Source organism: Salvia splendens, chromosome 11, assembly GCF_004379255.2.
Source record: "Salvia splendens isolate huo1 chromosome 11, SspV2, whole genome shotgun sequence".
Classification (NCBI taxonomy): Eukaryota; Viridiplantae; Streptophyta; class Magnoliopsida; order Lamiales; family Lamiaceae; genus Salvia; species Salvia splendens.
In genome coordinates this window covers 24,842,704-24,847,640 of record NC_056042.1, presented here as the reverse complement: position 1 = coordinate 24,847,640, position 4,937 = coordinate 24,842,704, and the positions used below count along the sequence as shown (strand labels likewise).

At 41.9% G+C, this 4,937-nt stretch overlaps 1 long non-coding RNA gene across 1 annotated transcript; it reads left to right on the top strand.

Moving 5' to 3' along the window:
- The first annotated feature begins 2,109 nt into the window (after positions 1 to 2,109).
- LOC121755219 lies at positions 2,110 to 4,065 on the top strand. The gene is made up of 3 exons (XR_006040662.1): positions 2,110 to 2,290; positions 3,337 to 3,400; positions 3,880 to 4,065. It is a non-coding gene; the product is annotated as an uncharacterized LOC121755219 (long non-coding RNA).
- Positions 4,066 to 4,937: the final 872 nt, after the last annotated feature.

Below are 4,937 nucleotides of genomic sequence, written 5' to 3'. Positions count from 1 at the left end.
GCAAGACCAATTTTGACTTGGTAGTAATAATTGGGATGCATGGGTTGTTGAATATACCAATGCACATATGGTTCAATATAATTGTGTACTTATTGTTGGAGACAATATTGTGCAAATTATTTGAACGTGTTGTTATAAACAACAAAGATCACGAGGTGATCGCAATGGTCTCCGATGTGAACCATGGTAACAATCCAAATGAATGGTTTGTTGATACAGGTGTCACATGTCATGTGTGCTCCGAAAGAAGCGTTTTTTCTACCTACAAATCTGTTGAAGGTAGAAAAGTACACATGGGAAACCAAGCCTCTTCTAAGGTGGTTGGTGTGGGTAATGTGTTCCTAAAATTAGGATCAGGAAAGGTTCTTACCCTTAAGGATGTGCTGCATGTCCCAGACATCCGAAATAATTTGGTGTCAGGCTCACTTCTAGTAAATCATGGATTTTCACTAGAATTTGAGTGTGAAAAGGTTATATTGACCAGGTATGAAAAGTTCATAGGTGAAGGTCACCTAGTGAATGGGCTTTTTGAGCTGAATGTTACAATCATTCACCGTGGAAAAGGAATAAGCAATAAGGAAGATGACACATCCTCTTATTTGCTTGAAAACTCTGATTTATGGCATAATAGATTGGGACATGTAAATCTAAATGCTATAAAAAGATTAGTAAATCTTAATTTACTAAAAGTAGATAAGTTTAACTCACAAGAAAAATGTGAAGTCTGTGTTGAAGCAAAAATGACCAAGCTACCGTTTCGCTCGGTAGAACGGAGCACAAAACCTCTAGAGTTAATCCATACAGACGTATGTGATTTAAAATTTGTGCAAACTAGAGGTGGTAAAAAGTACTTCATCACATTTATAGATGACTGCACAAGGTATTGTTACCTTTACTTATTAAGAAGTAAAGATGAGGCAATTGAAGCGTTTAAAGACTTCAAAAATGAAGCCGAAAATCAACTTAATTGTCGAATTAAGTGTGTTCGAAGTGATAGAGGTGGTGAGTACGTAGCCCCGTTTGCAGAATTATGTCATGCAAGTGGTATAATTCACCAAACAACGGCTCCATATTCTCCCCAGTCAAATGGAGTTGCTGAACGAAAAAATCGAACACTTAAAGAGATGATGAATGCTCTGTTGATTAATTCTGGTTTATCCCAGAACATGTGGGGGGAGGCTGTGTGAACAGCGAATCATATCCTGAACAAAATTCCACTAAAAAATAGGGATGTGACTCCTTATGAGTTATGGAAAGGGAAGAAACCTTCGTATTCATACCTCAAAGTGTGTGGGTGTTTAGCGAAGGTAGAAGTGCCACCTCCAAAACAAGTTGCAATAGGCCCTAAAACAGTCGATTGCATCTTTATTGGCCATGCACTTAATAGTAGTGCCTATCGTTTCCTAGTCCATAGGTCAGCTGTGCCTGGCGTGGCTGAAGGAACAACGATTGAGTCAAGGAATGCTATATTCTTTGAGAATGTTTACCCTTGTAAGAGGCAAGAGGATCGTTCTAGTGAAAGAATGATGGATGAATCCACTAGTTCTAATCCTCCAAAAAGACGAGGTCAAGTCCTGAGGATGTTGAACCAAGACGTGGTAAAAGAGTTAAAGTTGCTAAGACATTTGGTCCCGACTTCATAACTTTTATGTTGGATGACGAACCAAAGTCAGTGGCGGAAGCTTTGTCTGGCCCAGACGCAGCGTGGTGGCAAGAAGCTATCAACAGTGAGATTGAATCCATCATGAGATGTAATACCCGAAAATTTGTGGAATTTTATTCTTTTAATTAAGGATGAAATTTTTTTATGTTTTTGTGTTTAAAATATGGTGTGGAAAATATTATTTGTGTTTATTTGATTGTTGTGGATGTGGTATTTTCTACCTAGGCAAATTAAAATGGAATTAAGTAATTAAGCTATGAATAAAAACTCCTAATTAACAAATTAAATCCCTCCCTCCCCAATTCTCTCTTCTTTTTCGAAAAAAAAACCTCCCTCATCACCCCATGATTCTCTCAACCGCCCCCACTCCCTCATAACCGATTTCCCTCCCCCTCTTTTCCATTCGTTCTCTCTTCTCGGTCTCTCTCTCTCTCTCTCTCGCTCTCTAGCTCTCATCTCTCTCGAAGTGTGCTCTCACGGTAAGCTCTCGCCCCTCTCTCTCTCGGTTTACCTTTCCCCATTCATCCCCTTCTCATCATCATCTTGGCTTCTTCAAGGTGTTACGCTCGTACGTTGTAAATCGGTGTAGGGAAAGCTTCGAATTTACGTTTGAACTATCCAAGAAAGGTAACCAAACCCTAACCCTTGTTTAATTCGAAAACTCATGCATATAGGACGTTTTGGATGGTTTAGATGCTGAATAGGGTTTGTGGCTATGTGATATGGTTGAGCATGTTTTTGGTAGTAACTGGCAGTGGGTTCCGACCCCTTTTTATCTAAGCAAACGATCTCCGTTGGGTACGAATTTTGAACTGTATAAAGGTTAATGTGGCTTCTGTGTGGTGTGTAATTTTCAGCCTCTTTGGATGTCGTATGAATTTATTATGATTTTTGCAAGTAAACTGCGCAGTTTCGCGAGTTGTATGTTTTTGGGAGATGTTTTCATGTGCAATTGGCGTGATTCTGAGTGCTATGTTTTTGTGATGAATGTGGGTGTGTTTGACCAAGAGATGGCTCGGGAAAATCAGTGTTTGGTTCGAGGGTTTTGCGTGGGTTGGCCGAGAGTTTTAGGGGCCGGCCTAGGGCAGTGTTGTGGGGGGGTTTTGAAGGGATGATCCCAGGTGTCTGGGTGTGTTTTGGGACGGAGAATGTGTGGTGTGAATGTTGTATAGGGTTTGAGAATCGGAAGTTGGAGGAAAGTGAGTGTGCACGGGACGAGCCAGGCGGCCGAGGTGCCGAGCCAGCGGCCGAGGTGCCGAGCAGGCGGCCGAGGTGCCGAGCAGGCGGCCGAGGTGCCGAGCCAGCGGCCGAGGTGCCGAACAGGGGGCCGAGGTGCCGAGCCAGCGGCCGAGACACCGAGCCATGTCGAGACGCCGATCCTTTTTCCGAGTTTTTCCGAACCTTTTCCGAGCCAAGTGAGCCGTTTGCACAGTAAGGGTATGCCAGGACTTGGAGTGCTGTGTTCGTGTGTCGTGTGCGCGTTTTGGGTACGTCGTTTGCGTGCGGGGTGTGTTTCGAACGTGTGACTTTGTGTGTTTGTTTTGTAACATGTTGTTAAGTGTATGTACGTGTAACGTGCTAGATGTTGAAGTCGTCCACGTAGGAATCATGCATTGTCGTTTAAAGTCTCGTCTCTTCTGACTCTAATCATGATACAATTTATCTTTCAAAAGGGTGATCGTTTACGAGGAAAGTGTGGTTGAAGAAGGGAATTATTTTAAAAGCTAAGCAATCGAGGTGGGCTTTTCTACCCTACTTTTACGTGGGTTGTTTTTAATACGGACTCTGTTCCGGAATTGTTTATGGAGGTGAACTGTTTGTCTTGCCAAATGTTTTGATTTGAAACCTATCTGAAGTGGTTTACCACATATGTTTAATCGAATTCGGGTCTGTTGGGCTGCGAACCCTCAGGCTAGTGTACACGAGACTGGGTGCCATCTGAGAGCAAGTTGGCCGGTCTAGATGACCTGGGGTGTGGCCACGCCCCTTGTCACCGTTTGGATCAGATAGTGTATGATTGAGGGAATAAGGGTGGCAATATCGGAAAATGACTGCGCAGTCGAATTTATGAAATATATTTTGGTGTACTTGGGTTATTTTCATTGCACTCAAAATCCCAATGTTACACTGTTATGGCATGACAAACTATGATTTTGGCGTGTGTCCACTGAGTGCAATAAGTACTCAGCCCTGCATGTTGTTTTCTTAATGTGCAGGTTGAGCGGCGATGGGGAGGACGGATGTTGAGCAGTTAAAGTCAAAATGCGTTTCACTTTGTTTTGGATAATGTCGTGTCGTCATACCCGGCATTATCTGTCTCTTGATCTTTTTCCGCTGCTTGTAATCCGAAACAATGTTTTCATTTAAACTCTGGTTACTTAAACTTTTGAAATGTCGCTACAGTACCTTGTTTTAAAATGAATTTCCTTTTATTAAATGTCTTTGGGTCAAATATTCTTGTTTTTCCCCTTTCTTCCCCGCTTCTTTACTCCTCCCCTAGTCGCGGTCCACCGTACTTCCTATCCTTAGGAAATGCGGGCGTGACAGAGTGGTATCAGAGCCTAGGTTTCCTTTCTGCTCTGGACCTAAGAGTCTCTTCTGTCTTGATTTAGTTTGTATCCCTGTGTCAAAATAAATAATTGTGCAAGTTTTCAAAAGTGTCATTGGCTCAACATCCGACTCATCGCACTCAACCTGAAATGAGGTAATGAAAATTTTGAATTTTTGGAAAGTATATGTAAGTGGAGGGAATTGTGAATTTGGGTTTCGTTGGAACGTGGATGTAAAGAGTTGAGTTTTTGAGAAAGTGTGGAATGGTTTTGTGTGTGGGTTGTTTTGGAGAAAATGATTTTTGGGAAAGTTTAAGAAAAGGTTGATGCATGTAAAAGGGTACAAAGTGATGTGGAAAAGTTGGAAATTATTTGAGTTATGAACTGTTATGGTGTTATGAACTGTTGATGTATGATGAACTTATATGAAAGCATGTGGCTGATGTGTGATGATATGATGACGTGAATGTTGATGTGAGCTTTTATGTGAGTATGTGTTGGCCTTTTGAATGTTTGAACTTAGACGTGATAGAATTTCACTAGTGCTTCTTGGACCTATGATAGATAAGAGCTTTTGGCCTTTGAACACCAGCGGGCTTGGATTTAGAACAGCGATACGTCTGCATACACATATCTCTCTCTCTTCTTTGGTTATGTACTCTGTTTTTATACGCGAGGCGGTTGTTTCTGTTTTTCTATAGATGGCGCGTATGTTCCGAACCGCG